Here is a 23,274-nt window from a genome sequence, read left to right as displayed (position 1 = left end):
AGTTACAGTATTGCTTAATTCCTCAAATCATCAGTTCTCAGAATTCCTAGATTCCTGAATACTTGAACTCCTCAATTTATAATTCAACTCCTCAATTTCTTAGTTACTAAACACCTAAGTTCCTAAATTCCTAATTTCCTGAATTTTCAAATCTAAGTCCCAAAATGCCAAAATTCTAAACTCCTACTCCTTAATACCTAAATTCTTTAATCCTAAGTGCTTAAATACTCAAATTTCTGAATTCTTAAATTCCTTAACTAGGCAATTCCTACGTTCCTAAGCTTTTAAATTCCTAAATTCATAAATTACTTACTTTTCAATTTCTCTACTCCTCAATCTCTAGATTCCTGAATTTCTAAATATCTAATCCTTGATTCCTAAATTCTGAAAGCCTGAATTCTTAAATTGCTTTTCCGCAAACGTACCTTTACGTAGTTTTATTGTGTATGGTTATCCGCCTATCTAAGAGTAGGAGGTTGGTGAGTCCCTCAAGACACTGTGGATTCTTTTTCGCAAATTTCATATCAATTTGTTCATTTCGATGCATGTGTTGTGCAAAGTGCACAGCCAAGATATAACCAAAAAAAATGATTTTCGTTAGCTGAGTTGCAGAAAAAATGCAATTTAAATTTCCTTCATTCCTTAATTTCTAAATACCGAAATTCTCAAATCCCCAGTTCCTCAATTTCCAAATTCGCCTTTTCCAACATTCCTAAATTCTTAAATTCCGTAATTTCTTAACACCTAATTTACTAAATCCTTAATACCGTTTTGACTCAAATTCGAAGATGACTCATATTGAAAACACTGGCGTTTTGCGCCCTAAAACTAAAACTTTTGCCGGTAGTCCGTACTGAGATCAAGATTACAAACAAATTCAAGATCTTATCAGAAATTATTCGTGTACACGAATAAAGCAAAATCAGAATATGAGTCATGTTCGGAATATGCCATTTCATCATTCAGATGTCTTGTTGATAGTTGGATGGCATCTTTCTGTTTCAAATTATGTAGCTTTTTCGTTTATATTTTCAGAAAATAAAAAATACAAAGTAGCTCCCGGAATTAAAAGAACCCCTCGCCTAAATCCCTCAATTTTTAATTCCAAAATTCCTGAAATTCCAAAATGCCATATTTCTAAATTCTGGAATTATTAAACTCCTCAATTAGTCAATAACCAGATTCCTAAATTCCAAAATTAATAAATTCCAAAATTTATGAATTCTCAAATTCCTAAATGAATAAACTCTTCAATTCTTAAACTTTATACTGAATTCAAATTCTGAATGAATAAATTCTTCAATTCTTAAACTTTTAAATACCTAATTCCCAAATTCTTATTTATTTCCTCAACTGCTCAGTTCCTAATTTCCAAAGCAATTATTTCTTTAATACTCAAATTCTTAATTTTACAATTTAAAAATCAATATTCCTAATTCCAGAATTCATCAACTCCTTAATTCCAAATTATTAATTTCATAATTTTCCAAATTCTTGACATTCTTAATTCCTAATTCCTAAATTCTTCAGGTCCTTAATTTCCAAATCCTAATTCATTGAATTCCTCATCTCTGAGTTCTAAACATCAAATCTAAATTCTCAAATATTTTAATTTCCTATAATGACTAAATTCTTAAATTCCCAAACTTCTAATTCCAATAATATTCCAAACTTCTTATTACCAAAATTCCAAAATTGCATAGATCCAAAAACCTGAAATTTCCATTAAAATTAAATTCCAAATTTCTTTTCTAAAATCATACATCTATATCCTGAGCTCGAAAAACCCTAAATTCCTTAAATCCTAAAATCCCAAACCTTCTCCCAATCCAAATGTTGACTTACTGTTACCTGACGGGATCGACAGGAAATTTCTAAGTTACAAATTTCGAAATTCCTAAATTCCTAAATTTCTGAATATAAAACCATAAATTCTAAATTATTATTCCTAAAGTTAAATGTTGAATTTCTAAATTTATAAATGCCTAAATTCAAATTATAATTCCTGAATACTTGAATTCCTCAATTTTAAAATCAAAATTTCTAAAAGCCTTATTTCCATATTTCTGAATTCCTGAAATCTGTAACTCCTCAACTCCTTAATTCGCAGATTCCAAATTCCTAAATTCTTAAAATCCTATTTCTCAATTTCTAAATTTTCAAATTCCTAAATGCCTAAATTCCTTTAATCCCAAATTTCTAAATCCTATATTCTAAATGCCTATATTCTTAAATTTCTAAATGCCTAAATTCCCAAATTTCTAAAATGCCTAAATTCCCAAATTTCTGAATGCTAAATTCCTAAATATCTGAATCCTTAATTTTCTTATAATCCTCAACTGCTCAATTCCCAAATTCCCAACGTCCTTAATTCAATAATACCTCAATACCCGAGTTCCTAATTTCATCAATTCTTAAATATCTAAACTCCTGAATTCCAGAGTTCCTTAACTCCCCAATTCCAAAATTTCTTAATTCCTCCATCCTGAATTCCTAAGTTCCTAAACTTCGGAGGTTCCTAAATTCTCAAATACCTACATTCCTGAATTCTTAAACTTTCAATTTTCTTAGCTGTTGAGTTTCTAAATCCCTCAATTCCTCCATTCCTAAATTCCTATGCTCCTCAATTTTCCTCTCACTTCAAATTGCAAAATTGTATAATTTTAACATTTCACAAATTCTAATTTCTAATTTTCCTAATCCAAATTTTATAATATTCTAGCTTTGAAACTCCAAATTCATTAATTCCCTAAGTTCCTAAATTCTAATTTTTCAATTATTTATAATCAGTCTTCTTCTTATATGGATCTTGGATCTACATTCCAACTGGAACTGGACCTTTTCAACTTAGTATTCTATTAGCATTTCATTAGTATGTATCGTGTGGCAAGTACAATGGATATACTATGCCAGGGAGCCAAGAAAGTTTCCAACTCGAAAACATCCTGACCGGACCGAGAATCAAATCCGCCATCTCGGATTTGCAATCTACGCCTTGCTGCAAGGCTGCTGAGACCCATTCTTAAATTTCTAAATTCCCAAATTCAAAAATTTTAAATTCTCAATTTCCATATTTCTAATTTCCAATTCTACTCCTAACTTCACAATTCCGCCTCAACTTTTCAATTCCCAGATTCCAAATTCCAGAATTCTAAAATCTAAATTCCTTAATTCTAAAATCGTAAAATGCCTTAATTCTAAATTTTCATTCCTAAATGCTAAATGTCTATCCTTAAATTTTTAAATTTCTAAATTCTTCAATTCATAAATTCTCAAAATTATTAAATGCCTATATTCATATCCCTAAATTTATGTTCTAAAATTCCTAAATTAATAAATTCTTTCAATTCCTTAACTTTTGAATACTTAAATTCTATTAATTCAACTGCTCAATTCCAAAAGTCCTTAATTCATTAATATCCTCAATACCGAATTCTAATTTCATCAATTCTTAAATATCTAAATTCGTGAATACCTAAATTCCAGAATTCCTCAACTCCTCCTTCAAATTCCTAAATTTCTTAATTCCTCAACTGCTAGTTTCTCAATTCCTAAATTCTAAAATACCTAAATTCCCAATTTCTAAATTATTATTTTCCTAAGCTCTTGAGTTCTTAAATTCTCAATTTCTTAATACCCTCCTATGCTCCAAATTTCCAATTTCCAAAATTCGAAAATTGAAAAATTCCAATGTTACATTGTAATTCAAATTTCCTAAATTTCCAAGCTTCAATTCTAAATTCCCAATTTTCTAACATCCTAAACTTTGAAACCTCTGAATTCTCAATTCCAAAGTGACATAATACCCAAATTCTGAATTTCCAAAATCTTTATAATCTAAACTGATTTGCCGAACCGATCCATTGGCACAGTTTCCTCATTTAACAAGACACACAAGCTCATCCGAAAAAAAAAACTCAACAAAAACAATCCAAAATTTTGACTTACTCTCATCTGACTGTGGGGCCGACAGGATGGCACTGTGCTTTTCTTCACCTCCACGTTCGCCTGGATTTTGTCGATCTGATACGGATCTCTTCCACCTCGTTGAAAAAATCCCCATAAAGCTGCCCTCCACCGGCACGCCTACATCTTCCGGCATGTCCTCTCGTCGCTCTGTGCCTGCGTTTTCCGAACATCGAGGGGTTTTCATATCGGACAGCGAGGATAGGACGGAGAAAGAAAAACGAAGATGGAAACGATGGGAGAGAAAAAATCATTAGTTGCTTTCTCATTGGCATAGCGAACTTGGTTTGTAAAAGAATTAACAGAAAGAAAAAATCTATAAAAAAAACTGAATGAAGCCAAGGCAAAATAAGCACCTCGGAAAAGTTTTCCCGCGGGGAAAGAACAAATGCCGATCATTGACCTGGATAAGTTTTCAAGTGGAAACAATTTGGAAGCCAAACAAACTATTTATTCCGAATACTGCGCTCAACGAGGGAACACAGGTGCTGTGGAGAAAAAAACAAGAATGAAACACCTTACCAACTATAGAATCGCGTTTGGGAATTCTCGATTCTGCTCATCATAACCTCAGAAGGAACACGCTGCAAATGGAGCACATATGAGCTAGCTCAGGCAACCCCCAGCAAGGAATCAAGTCAGCAGCACAATCTATCGGATCAATATTTTAATTCCTTTTTGGTCTGCTCATATAACTTCTGAGAATAAAAAAGCACTATCGGCGGCAAGCGACATAAACATAAAAAAACTATGCCCCAACTATTTTAATGAGCAGTCAGCCATAATCGGGATGCAACAAAATTGTGCAGAATAATGCTAATTTCCGAAAGTTCTGCGCTCTAATATCAGAAAGTTTAGATGACCTCAGGGGTCATTCTTATACGGTGGAGTTCTGGTAAAAGAATATTTGAATTATCAAATTAATTTATTCATAACGATATTTAGAAACGAATAATGAACGATTATCTGGGCCAGAGTTCAGTGGGTTTTAGCTCGCGATTTGATTCATGCATGAGATATGAGAATTTTAATATTCGCAACATTGTAATATAATACATGAAAACTACATCTCGTTTCCATTACAAGATAAGTGACTGGAAATGTATCGAAAATGATTAGCAATTTTACTTTTTTATGCGCTGGGCAAACTTATTGTTTTCGATCTTAACCTGTCTATGGTTTTGTGGTAAATGGTAAGAATACATACAAATGTCTCTTTATGGACGTATAACCGTTTGAAAATCATGCTTGAATTATTCAAAATCAAACCTCACATTTATCATCAATACAAAGCAAATCCAGCACGCCCAACGACTTTTCAAAGTCCTTTCCTCTGTCAGCATATTTAGTGCAACTTATTCATCCAGAGTATGGAATCAGCATCCTCTAAATTTGTGCTTTCAGCTCAGTAGTTCTCACATGGTAACAACGCAACATTCGGTATTCACGTACTGTCGGAGAATGGGTTGGTTGTTGCAACAACACGAAAACGCATCCGTCTGATGGTCGATGATGGAAACCGCTGAAACATAATCTCCCGATGTTCGAAACTATACTGAATTGGATTCTATACACGCCATCATCATCGTCGTCATCGGCGTTTTCCACTCGGTTGTGATGATGGGCTATTTTTGAGGTCGTATCGCAGTTGCTATGTGAGCCATTGTTGTTAGTCCTGCCGCCGCCATCGCCGACATGGAACTGACGTAGCTCAGCGACTCGGTCCATCCAGCCATTTCGAAGGATGAGACCGGAGACGGAAAATTGACGGTTTTTTTTTGGTGGGCATTTGTTGTTGTTATTCTTGCATCGTCATCAGCACCTCCGATGAGGCCAAATGAGACTATTTTATGTACTCTCGTTGGTCAAAATAACGAGTGCCAGGAGGATCAATTTTATCAAATTCCTGAAATTGAATACTTTTGATTTCATTTGCTTACATCTGGCTGCCCCCTGTGATGTCGATCCGTGCTAAAAGCAGCAAGCCTGTCAAATGTGGAATCAATCTTCAACTCAAAGATCGGATTGACGTCAGCCGTAAAAACGTTTGACTACAAGCGATGGTTCAGTAGGAATTCTCTCAGTGATTGTATAAAATACAAGGCCGATGACTGGACAGGACGTATCGAAACATGACTGCACGATGTATAACTTTCGCAGCGATAATGTAAGAAGCAGTCGTTAGAGCAATATCAACTAGTAGTTGATTTTCCGTCGCAATGAGATATGGTATGAAGCTTAAAGCCGCCAAATAAATTCCCCATTGAAAATATAACCAAAACCCATAAAAATTAAAATACATGAGAATATGAATTGAACTTACACGTCTGTTAACGTTGCATTGCAATGATAAAAATGCGTGAACAATGAAACACCCAATCATTTATCTCACAGAGGTTAATACTAATTTGATTTACTCTCCCAAAATATCTTTTCCTGGGGAAATGAATTCATTAAAATTTGTAACATCGCTGACCAAATGCAACTACTTTCTAGGAAGGACTATGTACTAAATTATGAATCGTTCTACTTTCTCGATAAGTTTGTAATAATCAACACAACGGTTGTTACATCGTTTAAAGCAAACGAGAACATTTTGCGCACAGCAAAACGGAACAAACGGAGGTTCACAAATCTTGATAGTAGCCGTTTGACGTGCTCAAACACCGTTTTCACGTTCAACAATATCGATCCATCGTTGTGACATTTTTGCAGACGCTCATTTGAATGCCTACGCTTCGCCGCGCCACCGTCATGCTTCTCCCTATTCACCTCGCCCACCCACTTCGCCAGACTCAGCGTACATAGTGCAGATAATGAAACTTTCATTAAATGAGGATTTTCAAATTCCACGCACCATCAGCACCCACACTGTATAGGTTTGCCATTCAAAGCAGAGTACCCGAACAGAAGGCGGATGATGATCGTCAACATGTGCGCTGAATGGCTGCTGGATGCTGAGCTTGAAGGCAGAACGGAAGCAAAATGGCATCAATCTTACTGGTGGGCCGATTTCATACAGCGCTGCTTTTACCTGTTTCTGGTGGGATTTTAGAATCGTGTCAGATGTTATACAAGGATCATTGTCATATTGTCTTTTCCCGTCTCAACAGAAGTTATATTATGCTCATGAACATTACAGTATACAGTCAAACAGATTCAAAACAAATTTTCCAACGAAACTCTCTAACAAAAAATTACCAAACTAAGGAATGTGTTATTTTAAGAGCAGAGCAACATCATAACATCGATAGTCGTCAACGTCAGTTAAATTGGCTAGTCGGCTAAATGAATTACAATCTGGGAGCGCTCAGTAGCGCATTGATAAATTGAGACCAATGAGTAGAAGCATTAGTACTGCAACGCTAGTGAGCACTGTAGCTATTCAAGGTATTTTGTTAAAATATGATTCAACAGCTAAATACATGTTGTAGTACATGTTTGGATTTTCACCACATCGGTTTTGAGCACATTAGCACCGTACTTTGGCTGCTGGGTCCAAGCTAATTAAATATTAATCACGCGAATCGGATCTTATCTATACTTTGCATTAACTGTCCAATGATGAATCAATTACAGGGCACGTCATTAGCAGCGTTTGTGGCTATTGATGACTTGTAAAACGCGGAGCAGGCAACCAAGGTAACATGAAGGATTCTATGACATCCAGGGATGCCAACGCAATTATATAATCTTCCAATTCAGTAGTAAGATTGGTAGGGCGCCTCAATGGGCAAAGTGAAACTTAAATAGACATTACATAATAAGCAAGTCATCACCGAGATCCGCTTTGTTGGCCAGTTTGAGAATGCCCTCTCTGTTCGCCAAAATTTGACACAATTGGTCCCAACAGCACCACAAAATCAATGTCAAGTACTTCTTCTAATCCATCCAGATTCATAGTAGGTGGATTCTTTTGGGTTGCTAGCAAGGATCCTGACGTCAGCGTAGTTGCCACCGGCAATGGAAGAGTTTGCTCTGAAGCAGTCTCTCCTCGAACTGCAGACGCATCTTCTTCGTTTTGATCGTCATGTATGGTCGTACTCTTAGCTTCGACGATCGCATCAGGAATAATAAGACGATTCAAGATCGGCTCGCTTCTTAATCGAAAGTCAGGATGTCTTGAAGAAAATTCCAAAATCATTTCTGATCGATTGCGTTACGGCAGGAATTTGAGAGCATCGAAAAGTTGGCGGCATTTTCTATAGTTTGATTTGATAATTGCTCCAACCTAAATTAGAGCGCCATGACGGCTTCATATGTATGGTGCAGAACTCTATTGAGTAGTTCATGCAGTTTATAGTTCGAGGGCTTGAATCATGTCACCTGCCTCCATAAATTCATCCCCACTGAAGTTGAATTTGATAAGCTTCACTTCGATCAGAGTTGTTTTTGAACGGTCCATTAGCTAACAGAACCGTTTAAGTATGGATAACATGCTTTCGTGTGTCTTGATATCAGCCACCCATGCAAGTTCTTTCTTCAACTCGTCGTCCATTCGTCATCAGCGCCAGAATTTTCATTACCCTTTTTAATTTTTTAATACCTTTTACAATAATATATTTTACTAAATTAAACTTTTGATTGTGTTCCAAACTCGTTCAAGCAATAAAATTATCAGTGTTGGAATGCTTGGAGTTTCTTTAATAAGCTCCAAAAAAGTATTTCACGCATCCTCACGCAATATTCTAATAAAGTGAAGTTTGCAAAAAAGCTAGGCAAAACAAATATTTATGGTTTTGAGCGACACAGCTCACATAAATTATGTTCTCTTCCGAAAGAATAATGACAAAAATTTAATCAGTAATAATAATCAAAGAATGAAGATTAACATAAGAAAGATCACAGTCCCTGATGGAACCAGAGGTGAGCACCACTCGTCGCACGGACGCTGTAGCTCTCAAAGTCAGCATTCTTGCGCCAAGTGGTGCTCTATCACAACAACACACGCCAGTGGTCTTAATTTACTGCTGACAGTGGCGCGGAGTGGTGGGACAAGTAGGACATGTCCTACGGATGACAATACCTGGGTAGGACAGTCAAGATTGTCCTACCCATGATTATGTAAGAACATACCATACGCATAATCAAAAGATCTAATACTATCAATACTGTTTCAAAAAAGACCTGAAAAAAATATTAAAACGTTTTAAAGTTAATTAGAGATTTAAAAGTCCTGAGGTTAAAACAGACCAGAGGTTAACACACAATCGTGGAGGTTTTCGATATTGTAAAGGAGAAATCTATTTTGAAGGCTTCTCAGAGTCAGAGTGTGGAAATCTTTAAATTCCTAAAAGTGCTCAATTATGTTTCTAGTAGTTTCGCTCTTCCATAAAATTGTTGAAAATTTTCTGAAAGTACGTAAATATTTCTACTAGCTTAGGGAGGCTCAGAGAATTTTTGAAATTTTATAAGAATTGACGGACTGATTGGTGAATTAAACAAAAGTTGAATATCTAAACAAGGATACAGCTTAGCTTAACTTAGCTAAGACTGGCTGTATTTGGCAATGGTTGCTTCGACTGGTCAGAACTAGGTAAATTGGATCACAATCAAGTGAATAACCTACGCCATGGCGCAGTTGTTAGAAAAGGAGAGGAATGTTAGTGAGTTATTGTTGCTACTAAAGAGACCAGAAAATCCTCTGCATCCCCAATACCACAGAAAGGAAATTTAATCAATTTGGAGGTAGAAAGATCGATGATCACTTAGAAAAGTGATGTAGTCTATGCCACACATTGATGTAGTCTTTGGCAGACCTCCTGTCATAAGTCACTAGACTGGAGCTCGTCTCCAAAAGTATAGAAACTAAACAAGAATATGAGAAAACAATCCTAGAAATATGCGTATATGAAGTAGTTTATGATGATTGGCACCAAATGTTCAGTAGCAAGACAAGAAGAAGAACTCTGAAAGCTTCTAAGAGTTTATTAGAATCTGTAGGAAACACATACCTACACTTGCATAAAATCTTGAAAGAAAGAAGTCTGAAATGCAGAGTAACATTATTCTTGAGATTACTGAAAACCCGTAAACAGTACTGAACACCCTGAAAAATTCTTGGAAGATCATAAGCTTTACTGGTAGATCGTAGCGATGTTTCTGAACATTTCTAAAGCAATTAATTCCATACCTGTTTTTTTTTGTTGAACACATGTTTCGAAATGGACAAATTGATATGAAATTTTCGAAAAAGAATCCACGTGTCTTGGAGGGCTCGAACCATCAACCTCCTACTCTCCAGATAGGCATGATAACCCCTACACAACAAGACCACTTAGGGTCTGTGACATTTGAGAATTAAACTAGAAGTGACAGTTCAAAAATTAGAAATTACTCGGTCATAAGAATGGCTGGTGCTCCAGCAATTCCAATGACATCGATGCAAAATGATTCGATATCTGTCAAAAGTAATCTTGCTCTGCCAGTAGGGTTATTCGATAACTATTGAAATGTCACTTTTGAATTTAATTTCATTAATTCTCCAAATGAGATAACTCCTTAAAGGTCCCGTTTGTGGAAAAGCCATCAGAATTGAATACCAACCTCCACTGCGGAGTTACTTTTTGCAAATTTAACATCTTCGGATGCTTGATTTGCCGAATCGTCAATACTGTATATCCACAGTCAAGCGAGCTCACCTTGTTTATTATCGAGAACCACACACTATGTCACAACAACGGACTGGGCGGATTTGTATAGAGTGTGAATCAATCACCCTCACTCTGCTCCACTCTGCTATGTTTAATAAGATTTCTAAGATTCAAATCCTGTAATTGCTTGAAACCATTAAATGTTTTATAAAAATGACAGGAATCCATAATCACTTCTTGAAATTCGTAAAGATGTTGGAAGACATGCTTCTTGGAAATGTTCTATGAACAATGGAAATGTAATGGTTGTCAGTCATAGGGACTTTTATAACTTATCTGAGGACGTCCGAAAAATCTCTTGAATTCCGAGAGGCTCTAAGTCCCTGAAATTTCCTAAAAGTATTCTATAAATTTGATAATCCAGTTTTTGTCCTACCTACGCCTCGGAACGTGGCCGCGCCTCTGCTGCTAGATGAATCCAAAGAGCATAAATACAAAAAATACACTTTGTTGTTTATATTGAATGCATTTACAGACGAGAAAATGATTGACATAGATTTGGCCAAGTTTTTACGCTGTGCACTCCTATTTGCGGCGTACTGAATTTAATTTGGTTCTAAAATGAAGAATCGATATTCGATTTACTTTCATGGAACGATGAAGCAAATCATCCTGAACGCGTCAGTTTTCTTTGGCTCAGAAATCGAAAGGAAGATTGTTTAATTTGAATTTTAAAATAGATTAAAAATGCTTCCTCGACATTTTCGGTCCTCTTGACGTACGGAATAATATGATTCAAACGCACTAGAATCACACCGAGAATTGACTCAACCTTTGACAGTTAATATATGGGCCTGACATTTTAGGCTGATGGTTGATTCGTTCTGTAATGTTACAGCCTGTCCTTTAAAATGTCTTAAAATGAAAATAATTTTATGATTTAGACATTTACTAGAATTTTTATAACATCGGTTCAAGTATTCTTGACAGATGCACTATCGTTTGCAAACATAAACGAGGTAGGGCTTTAGGAGCCAATTTTCTATTCGAATTCTATGTTGTTTTTTTCTCCGGGAATCGCACACGCTGTCACTTATATACACATTCTCGACGACGTTAACAGCAAAATTTGAAATTCCAAAAATACCGGTGTTTTTCCGTCTCTAATACCGGTATTGTCGATGAAAATTGGCCGGTAAATACCGGTTTCGGTACTACCGGTTAGACCACCCTAGCCGGTACAGAGCAAAGTGCAGTTGGGGCGCAGCCATTCTGATAAAAGCCGAAAAGAAAGATACGTCGAAGCATTCGGCACTGGGTGAGCAATTGCAGACGCACAAGGCCGAACTGATCTTGGTGCTGAAACGTTAAACACAAACTAGCGGCAAATCTTACAGAAAGTCGGAGGTGAGGTTCTGGGCACGAAGTAACTCTTTAAACTGTATAGTTAAACGATTGTTTTCGTGCATTCTAATACGATGTTTGGTTGACTGGGCAGCAGCTACTGTGGCAGTCGGTCTCAGTATTTGTCCTGGCCGATCCGTACAACGTCTCCGCCAATATTGGCAACAATGAACCAGGAGGTCGAACCAGTATTGAGGGGGTGTTATATTGTAGCTGCTTTGTCCCACCACGGTGGCCAATAGATGCTCGATACGCTTTCGTCGGAAGCCGATTGTCATTGTGGGCGACTTCAATGATTGGGTAGCAGAGTGAGGTACCTAGCCGCTGTACCAATCAAAGGAGTCAGGCTTTGCTTGAGGAATCTAAGCTTGGTATCAAATACGATAACAATACTCTTCTTTATCTGCAAACTTTCATGCAATGGTAGAATAAGACTAAACAACTAATTCAAATCGACTTCATTGTGAGACTTCGCATGCAGTACTTTTAAGAATAAAATAGGCATGCAATTTGTGCCTAAAATGCCTATTTTACTCTTCAGAGTGATATGAAAATTATTTTGAGCTCTTAGTGGAATGTATTTACTTATCATAAGACGAGATTGTACTATTCCATTTAATTCTACTACTTTATTCTACCTTTGACAGATACGTATTTCCACTAACAGAAAGGCCGTCTTAGTGGTACTTGACTCGACTAAATCGAGTCAAGTATGGAACACTGAATATGGCCTTACCTGGGAGAGAGAAGACAGCTCGCCTTGTTTACGTCATCATTGATTTGGCAATTTATGTTTGCAAGTTTTGTTTAAACCTACTGCAATAATTGAGCCCGTAATTATCAATGTGAATGATCCCGTATTATGAAAAATCGTTTTTATTCCAGGTTAGAAAGTTCACAACCATTAAAAACAGCAAATTCAAATTAGTTATATATTATAAGTTAATAAAGGTTAGCAGATAATTACCGCGTGTATCAAGTTGGGTGGAAAAACTTCAGTCTGACAGGCCATGGGTAATCGAGAAGTACCAAAAGTTTCGAGCGGTGGAGACGGTGCAAACACTCCGATTGTCTGGATTTTACAGCAAATACTAACTGGGTGTTAGGCAGAGTTTTTTTTCCGCAACTGTGTGCGAAGAAACAATGCAATATATTTCGTCATCTCCCTAATTACTAGTTACAGTAACTTAAACGAAATGATTGAAATTGTGTTATCAATCAGTACACCCACGGTGTTACATGGTTGGTATTCTTTATTTTCCCGGTTTACCTTTTTTTACAGCTTTTTAAATACCACCTGAATTTTCTTTGATTTATTGTGATTTTTCATGGGGTTAACCTATGTTTCATTAACGCTAAAGGTCATAATCGACTAAAACCCACTCGTGTAAAAAAAGAACTGGGTGTATACGTTACTGCAACTAGAGCTTTAATTTCGTTATTAGTGGAATTCATACAACGAACTGTTAGGCAGAGCTTTAAAAAACCTTCACACTAGAAGTCAACTATACAACACATTTTGAAATTCAGCCTATGCAACTACTAAAAGATCAAATCCAGATCACTAAATGATCGAGCCCAAGTCCTGGTGTTAGGTGGAACGCTAGACAGCCCTGACACGACGGCCCTCCGACGAGACCTGACCTAATAATGAAAAAAATGAAAACCAATAATTACAATATAACAATATAAGAGATAATACGACTCGATATAATGCAAAGACCCAGGCGACGAATGAAGGATCAGATTGGAAGCTGGTACATGGAACTGCAATTCGCTAGGTTTCGGATTGCAACAGGATGATCTACGATCAATTACATCCCGCAACTTCGACGTCGGGCTGAGGAGATTTGCTGGACAGGACAGAAAGTGTAAAAGCGGGCATCGAGCGGCTACCTTCTACCAAAGCTGTGGCACCACCAACGAGCTAGGAACCGGCTTCATAGTGCAGGGTAAGATGCGCCGACGGGTGATTGGGCATCCAATCAACGCAAGGATGCAAGCTGAGGATTAAGGCCGTTTCTTCATATAGCATCATCAACGTGCACTGCCCATACGAAGGGAGACCCGACGACGAGAAAGAAGCGTTCTACGCACAGCTGGAGCAGACATACGATGGATACCCACTGCGGACGTCAAAATCGTCATCGGCGACATGAACGCACAGGTAGGAAGGAGGAAATGTATAGACCGGTCACTGGACCGGATAGTCCGCACACGTATCGAATGACAACGGCCAACGATGCATAAACTTTGCAGCCTCCCGCGGAATGGTAGTCCGAAGCACCTTCTTCGCAAAAAAAATCCACAAGGCCACATGGAGATCACCCATCCAAGAAACGGAAAACCAATGGACCACGTTCAATCGACGGTAAATTCTTCTCCGACATCACGAACGTCCGCACTTACCGCAGTGCGAATTGAATCCGACCACTACCTCGTTGCAGTATGCCTGCGCTCAAAACTCTCGACGGTGTACAACACGCGTCGAAGTCGGACGCCGCGGTTAACATTGGGCGGCTACAAGACGGTAGATCAGCCCAATACGCGCAGCAGCTGGAAGCGACCCCAACGGAAGATGGCTGAGAGATATTCGATCCGCATTGGTAGCACCGCAACCGCTGTACGGCACGGCGCCCCGGCTCAGAGAACCGACTGGTATGACGGCAAATGTGATCAGTTAGTTGAAGAGAAGAATGCAGCATGGGCGAGATTGTTGCAACACCGCACGAGGGCGAACGAGGACGATATAAACAGGCGCGAACAGACAAACTCGATTTTCCGGAGGAAAAGCGCCAGCAAGAAGATCGAGACCGTAAGAGACGGAGCAACCGTCTTTCTTCTTATTGGCATTATATCCCCACACTGGGACAGAGCCCCCCGCAGCTTAGTGTCATTAAGCACTTCCACAGTATTAACTGCGAGGTTTCTAAGAGTACCATTTTGCATTCGTATACATGAGGCTAACACGATGATACTTTTTTGGGAAGTCGAGACATTCCAATCTGAAAATTGTCTAGACCGGCACCGGGAATCGAACCCAGCCACCCTCAGCATGGTCAACATGGAACAACAAAGCCCCTGGGGCTGACCAACTGCCAGGAGAGCTATTTACACACGGTGGTGAGGCTCTGCACTCTGGGTCATTACCAAGATTTGGGAGGAGGAAGTTTTGCCGCAGGAGTGGATGGAAGGTGTCTGTGTCCCATCTACAAAAAAGGCGATAAGCTGGATTGTAGCAACTACCGCGCAATCACAGCTGAACGCCGCCTAGGTACTCTCCCAAATTTATGCCGTCGACTAGCACCACAAGGGAGTTCGTGGGCAGTACCAGGGGTTTTATGGGCGAACGCTTCACCACGGCCCAGGTGTTCACCATTCGCCAAGTACTGCAGAAATACCGCGAATAAACGTGCCCACATCGATCTATTCATCGACTTCAATGCCACATAATACAATCGACGGCCGCCAGGCAGCTAATCACGAACACGGATTTCCGGAAACTGACACGGTTGATCAAAGCGACGATGAATCGGGTGATGTGCGAGTTCGAGTTCAGGGCATTCGAGTCCCTTCGAAACCCGTAGAGGGTTACGGCAAGGTGATGGTCTTTCGTGTCTGCTATTCAACATCGCTTTGGAAGGGGTAATACGAAGAGCAGGCCGACGACATAGATATTATAGCACGTAACTTTGAGAAGATGGAGGAAGCCTACATCAGACTAAAGAGGGAAGCCAAGCGGATCGGACTAGTCATCAACACGTCGAAGACGAAGTACATAATAGGAAGGGGTTCAAGAGAAGACAATGTGAACCACCCACCGCGGTGGTGACGAAATCGAGGTGGTAGAAGAATTTGTGTACTTAGGCTCATGGTGACTGCCGAAAATGATACCATCAGAGAAATTCGGAGACGCATAGTGGCTGGAAATCGTACGTACTTTGGACTCCGCAAGACGCTCCGATCGAATAGAGTTCGCCGCCGTACCAAACTGGCAATCAAAACGCCTATTAGACCGGTAGTCCTCTACGGACACGAGACCTGGACGATGCTCGTGGGGACCAACGCGCACTTGGAGTTTCGAAAGGAAAGTGCGCACCATCTATGGTGGGGTGCAGATGGCAGACGGCTGTGGAGGAGGCGAATGAACCACGAGTTGCATGAGCTGCTGGGAGAACCATCCATCGTTCACACCTCAAAATCGGACGACTGGTGGGGCGCACGCAGCCAGAATGTCTGACAGTAACCCGGTGAAAATGGTTCTCGACAACGATCCGACGAGCAAAAGAAGGCGAGGTGCGCAGCGGGAAAGTGGATCGATCAGGTGGAAGATACTCGGACCCTCCGTAGACTGCGTGGTTGGACGTGTAGCCATGGACCAAGCCGAATGGAGAAGACTCTTATATACCGCACAGGCCACTTCGGCATTAGTCTGAATAAATAATAAATAATGCAATTTCGCAATGAAACTAGTGTGTAAATTACACATGCTGAAGCCATCTTACACAAAATTTCATTATAATCAACCCAGGAGGCAACATTTTATCGACCTTTGAAAGTGATGCAATTTGATTCCGTTAATCCTTTAATATATGTTTTGAATAATCATGAGCTTTGTTTGTTTGAATTCATGAACGTAATATTTTGCTCAGCGTAAGCGTCTGCAAGAACACTAAAGCGGGACCGGATGCACTTGTGGTAATGAATGATCGACAAAAGTTGTACAAAAAGTTTTAAGCGGTGGAGACGGTGCAAACACTCTGATTGCCTGGATTTCGCAGCAAATCTTGCAGTACAATCTCAAGAGAACAAAAAGTGTGTTTGGCAGAGTTTTTTCCGCAATTTTTACCCATACGGAGATGGCGAGTTTGATTCTCGGTCCTGTCTAGGATGTTTTCGGGTTGGAAACTTTCTCGACACCCTGGACATGGTGTATCCAGTGTACTTGCCACACAAGATACATATTCATGCAATGTCGGGCATAGCTTTCAATAACTGAGGAAATTCTAATAGAATACTAAGTTGAAAAGCCGGACAAGTTCCAGTTAGAATGTAGAGCCATTGAAGAAGAAGAAGAAGAAGTGCAAGAAACAATGCAATATATTTCGCCATCTCCTTAATTGATTCTTATCAACGATGTTATTCGATTTTTAGTATTCTGGTTCAATCTTTTAGTAGTTTGTCAATAACTCATTCTAGAGGCTGGATTTCAAAATATGTTTAATGATGGACTTCTAGTGCGAATATATTTTAACAACTTTGCCTAATAGTTCATTGTTCTAATTCCAGTAATAACTGTGTAACAGCTCTAGTTATTAGTGGAATTCAAACAACGAACTGTTAGGCAGAGCTTAAAAAACCTTCACACTAGAAGTCAACTATTAAACACATTTTGAAATTCAGCCTATGGAATGAGTTATTGACAAACTACTAAAAGATCAAACCCAGATAACTAAATGATCGATAATATCCTTGATTGTTATGCAAAAACTGCAATGATACAAAAAAATCAGGCAAATTGTGCGTTTATCACACCAGTTTTCGCTGTAACGATTCATCACGTTTCACCAGAAACGGACAGCAACTCCCATAAACTCGGTTTGATTACGTGTATCAGGATCCGGGACGTGTCCATTCCAAATGCGAAATGACGTGATCGACACACTTTCTCAGCCAGATAGAAATCCTCTACCATCGGGATTACCACGCAGCTCCATCACATCTTCTCGGCCAGACCGGCTACGATACGAAGTGGAGAAACTGTGTCACACTCTTTGCTGCACCATTTTAAGACCAGCCAACAACGGAACGCGCACAAAGCCTCATCGTTCGGCCCCACTAATAAGGACTACAGATAAGAACAGGATAGCCCATCTGGTGGCGCCAGCCTCTTCGGCATGTTCGTACTTTATGATTTGTTCTGTTCGTGTCTTTAAAAGAACCTATCTACTGACGACTGGGCTGATGAGAGGGATGGAACGGTTCAGATCGATTCCACTTCTACTCGGTTAACAGCACCATCTCGGATAACAATCAACATGTAAGAGTGTGAAGACATTCTCTGATTGAAAACTTGTGCATAGCTATTTATGCAGTTTTATATATAGTAGTTTGTATATAGTGAAACTAAAAGTTCTAAAAAAATATGGAATCACAATCCAATGAAACTAACTTTTTAAAAGTTAATGTGAACATTTTCTAGAAATTGAAATCGGTTCAAAATTACTGTTAAAGCAAACTTGGTTTCTTAAATAAACACCAACGAAATTTTCTTATATCTCATACCAACCCCGAAGACGAATTGACGTGGAATCCATCTCGAGCGAAAGAAAGACGACCTCGTTCGATTTCGCGCAGGATGAAGCACTACTCCTTTCATGCATTGTGTGAGCTGTCCTGAACGTTTTTGATGCGGTGGCGGTTAGTTATGCTACCGACATGACATGGGTGGTGGTGGGTGGCAACCTCCATCGTATATCTCCATCGCCATATCGGTTGGGCCACATGCCGCGAGAAGAGCTTTCGTTGACGTTGACGACGCTGGTGCATTAAAATGTCTTGGGCAGAACAATGAGCGCGGGGGCGCGCTCGGTGGGATATCGTGACGGAATAGCACAGAGGATAGGATCTTCCGACAGTTAGCAGGCAATTTTTCCACACTGCTCAATCAGGCTGATTTGGATTGGTTTCTCGAATTGCTTATGAATCATTTATCTGATGGGTGATAGTCACCGCGGAGTTGGAAACACAAAAGAGCGTATTGGAGATTCTACATGCCGGAAATATAGAGGCGATAATTTTATCATTGATGGGGTGTGACCTTGACATAATCAATTAGCGATCAATTGGCTCAACTGTGATTTGATACCGATTTGCAGAGGTATATGCAGTTGCCAGTTGTTGCTTACTCTATATATAACGATATAGGGAAGTAATACGTCTGTGCTGCTTTCCAATTTGCTTGCAAACGACTGGGAAATCAAACGGGATGGCAAAATGGTACCATGTGCATAATTTACAGCTATGAATAATACACGGACCTGCCAGAGCTTCAACAGCCCTAATGAAGGATTGGCATCCTGCCTAATAGAATAGAGCACCTCCCATATCAACAATATGAGACGTATGTGATTTTGTAGGAAAGCTCAGTGTCGAGCATATTGCAAGGATGTGAAGAGTTTATTCAATCTAGAATTTGAACCACTTGAAATGTAGATCAAACCAACTTCAAAGAGTACCGACATCGGAAGATGAATTCGTCGCTAAAGCATCACCATTATTCAACTTAAAATCACATTATTAGCGTTAACTGCACCGGCGGCAATCGGTGTTTATTGGTAAACAAATTTCAATTTCAATATCAGCCCCGAAGCTTAGTCGGTGTCCAAACAATTGAAGCATCCCATTCAAACATGACTGAAAGTAAAACCCGCTTTATTTTGAATATAATTGCAAGCTTCCTGTGCTTGGAAGGGGTGAGTGAAAGGCGCCGCACGGGCGCGGGCGGCGGCTGCGATGTAAATCCATACAATAATTTATGTATGAGTCAGGGGAATGGATGATGCCGTAATTCGATTTTTTTTACATCATGCATCTATTAATGGATCGATTAGCTGAACCGTGGTCGATGTGGAGGAGTAGGTGGATACAAAGCTCGAACCGCTGTACGTTGCTGGAAACGCATATCGGATGAGTGTAGCAACGTACGGCTAATCACGAACACTATGCACGGACATTGTTCAGTTTAGGATACTCTCTCTATGAGACCTGGAACTGCACTCTGGCATAGTCGTGTGTGAATGGGACACAAATAACTGTTTATAAATGCCTAATTACTTATAGGTTGGTGAGCTAGTGGTACGTGTCCCGGCTATTCGCAGCTCTTAGCCAGTGTAGCATACACGATGGTTCGCTATGTGCTGATCTATTTGCCCACGCCATCGGGAAAGGTCGTTGTAACGGCACCATGTAAGCTAATTATACGCCAATCCATGCAATAATCGGCTGAATTAAAGTGCATCATTCCGTGCCGTGAGGAAGCTGTAAACCGATAATGGATGTATTAGAGTGACTTTAGGCGAATTGCCATCTAATAACTCAATTTAAATTGAGCCAAACCAAGTTTACTGCAATAGAACTCTAGTTGTCAGTGCATCATGAAAAATAGATGAGACTCACTTGGTTCGGAGATGGACTATTTGCTTTGGACAGAACATCAAGGATAGGCTTTACACAATTTTAATTTACTGCAACTAGCGCCTCAATAACTCCGTAACTAGTTGAATTGAAAAACAAAAACAAACAAACTGTTCAAGGTAGAACTCTAGAGAAAACATAGCGCTAGACGTCCACATTACGGAATACAGCCACTGAAATGAGTTATAGACAAACTACTAATGCTGCGATTCTTTACCCGAATTAAACTCAAGGTAAAACATAAAAGTGACAGTCAAAACATTAAAATCACTCAATCTTTTTTTTTTTGTGTCTTTATTAAGGAGACTTTCAGCCCGAGGCTGGCTCGTCTCCGAATCACTCAATCTTAAAAATCGCAGCGGCACTACAATAAGACCAATAATCTCATAAGCATAAACGATTCTACACAGATGTACATTATAAACATTTCACAATATGTTTTTAAACATTCAACATAACTGAACGTTATTTGACTCTGAAAGTAATTGAAGTAGCCAATAAAAGCATTTTGTTTTTCATTATGTTCAACAGCAAACGCAAAAAAATATGAAATTCGATTGAAACTAACGTTCAGGATTTACAAAGAATTATTCGTGAGAAATCACGAACAATTAGTTGTCGCATTGCCCGTTTTAGTTCGTTAACGGAAATGTCCCTTCCTACATGTTCCTCCGGGATGTTCCCTTCCCTGAGGTTTTGGGAGTGGCTAATGACATTTTTCGCCCTTAATAAAAACACCAGAAGTTTATGCATAATTTTTTTAGGGATTTTGACTGTATTAGTTGCTAATAATTAGGATTTTTCGGCTTTCAGCCATAGACAGGTTTCTCAATCTCGAGCCCTGATGAAAATCCAAATCCCCGGATCGAAACGTTGGCAATGATTTGAAATTATCAACATTTGCATGTGATTGAAAGCCGAAAATCCTAATGTTTATGCATGAGAAACCGCGAAGAGTGAGCGTTAAGACGTGCGGCTACAAAGCAAGGCCATGCTGAGGGCGACTGGGTTCGATTCCCGGTCTAGACAATTTGGTTTGGGCATAAAAGTATCATCGTGTTAGCCTCCATGATATACGAATGCAAAATGGTACTTGGCTTAGAAACCTCGCAGAAACTATGGAAGTGCCTAATGAACACTAAGCTGCGAGGCGACTCTGTCCCAGTGTGCGGATGTAATGCTAATAAGAAGAAGATGCTGAGGGTGGCTGGATTCGATTCCCGGTGCCGGTCTAGACAATTTTCGGTTTGGAAATTGTCCTGACTTCCCTGGGCATAAAAGTACCGCCGTGTTAGCCTCATGATATACGAATACAAAAATGGTAACTTGGCTAAGAAACCTCAGCTAAGTTCATTCAGCATTTTCACAGTTATTAACCACTGTGAAAATGCTGAATTAACACTAAGCGGCGAGGAGCAATGTCTCAGTGGGGGATATAATGCCAATAAGAAGAAAAAAAAGTTTTTTTTACATAAACATGTAGCTATTAAAGAATTCTAGAAAAATTCTAATAGGTCATTTCTCTAAAACTGATTTTGGCGTCGTAAGAGCCGAAATAGTGTCAAATGACATTAATTTCATGACATCCTGTGACATTTTTTAAATTTCGTTCTCATGGCTCACACTTTGTATCTAGAACGATGATCTGTTTGACAAAGTTCTAGGATCCTTTAAGCATTACACTTTAATAAACAAAAACGAATTGTAAATAACATTTGAACAAAGTTATTAGCAAATTAGTAATGACATTTTTGACATTTCCCATCACTGGTCGCATGACACATTTTGGTCTGAGAAATAAGTTTTCGCATGACACGTTAGTTCTAAAACGAAAATATACCCTTCTATAGGTTCTCCCAAGACATTCCGTGATGGATTGTATAACATTTCGCCGAAAACCATTTCGGATGTTTTCGCTTTAAATATTTCACGGAATAACATTTGGCGTGTGTAATTCAGGTACGACATTTGGCGAATTGTACCTTTTCGCCGAAAGACTTTTGGCGGAATGTACCACTGTGAATATTGCATTTAGAAGATTGGCATTTTTTCAGTTAAGAATGGTGTAGAATTTAGCAGATTGTCATTTTCTCAGAATAGCATAGTATAGAATGGTTTTTTTCTTCTTCTTGGCTTTACATCCCCCACTGAGACAATGCCGACTCGCTGTCCACAATTATTAACTGCGAGGTTACCAAGTTACCATTCTGTTTTCATTCGTATATCATGAGGTTAACACGTTGAAACTTGTATGCCTTGAAAGGTCGAGACAATTTTCTATCGACAGGACCGGGAGTCAAACCCAGTCGCCTTGAGCATAGTCTTGCTTTGCAGTTATGCATCTTATCGCACGATTGAGGAAGGCCTCTCAGAGTAGAAAAAGTTTTCGTAAAAATAATTGCCCCTACAAGCCCTTTATTACCGTCGTGCGGGGTTTCTTTTGACAAACCGTAAATTACTATCAAATTGCCATTATCACCATTCAGGTGTCTTGTTGATAGTTGGATAGCAACTTTCTGTTTCAAATTCGGTAGTTTTTTATAGATTCAAAAACCTAAAGTAGTCCCGGAGTCAAAAGGAGCCCCAGAGGACGGTATACCAGGCAGGCCCTTTTAATTAAGGGATTATCCCCTCTCCGTGCCTTGTACCGCGTAGTCGCATCTATTTGAAGAACCATCCTTTTGCTTTATACTTAGCAAACGTGTTCATTTAAAAAAGGTATCTCATCGCTCCGCCATGCTACCATTTGAAGGAGGCATTACCCTTCCCTTCGCCTTATACTGGGCAGATGCCTTCTTTTGAAGAAGGCATTATCTCCTCCCTTCATCTTGAATCTCATTTAAAAAAATCATTGCTCCAAACCACAATCCGAATGAATGTAGACCGGATTACAATACACTAGCGCCATGTAATTAAGTAGAACTTAATAAATATCTCTTCAACGATAATTATTCTAACTGAATTCCGCCAATTGGTATTCCGCGGAATAACTTTCGGTGAAAAATTACATACTGCGAAATGTCTTTCGGAGAAGTGGTACACACTTAATTTTTTTACCGGGATCTCAGCAAAATGTTGAACTTTTACCGAGAATCTCACAGCCGTGCCCCAGCAA

General features: G+C 39.2%; 1 long non-coding RNA gene across 1 annotated transcript in view; it reads right to left on the bottom strand.

The window, feature by feature from the left end:
* Positions 1–4,032: 4,032 nt before the first annotated feature.
* LOC134214086 (uncharacterized) overlaps positions 4,033–23,274 on the bottom strand; it is a 134,835-nt gene continuing 115,593 nt past the window's right edge. The window contains exon 3 of the long non-coding RNA XR_009979652.1: positions 4,033–4,122. This is a non-coding gene — a long non-coding RNA (uncharacterized LOC134214086). The remainder of the gene's footprint in view (positions 4,123–23,274) is intronic.

Source organism: Armigeres subalbatus, chromosome 2 (assembly GCF_024139115.2).
Source record: "Armigeres subalbatus isolate Guangzhou_Male chromosome 2, GZ_Asu_2, whole genome shotgun sequence".
Lineage (NCBI taxonomy): Eukaryota > Metazoa > Arthropoda > Insecta > Diptera > Culicidae > Armigeres > Armigeres subalbatus.
The sequence above is the reverse complement of the archived record's forward strand: the minus strand, read 5'-3'. Positions and strand labels throughout refer to the sequence as shown.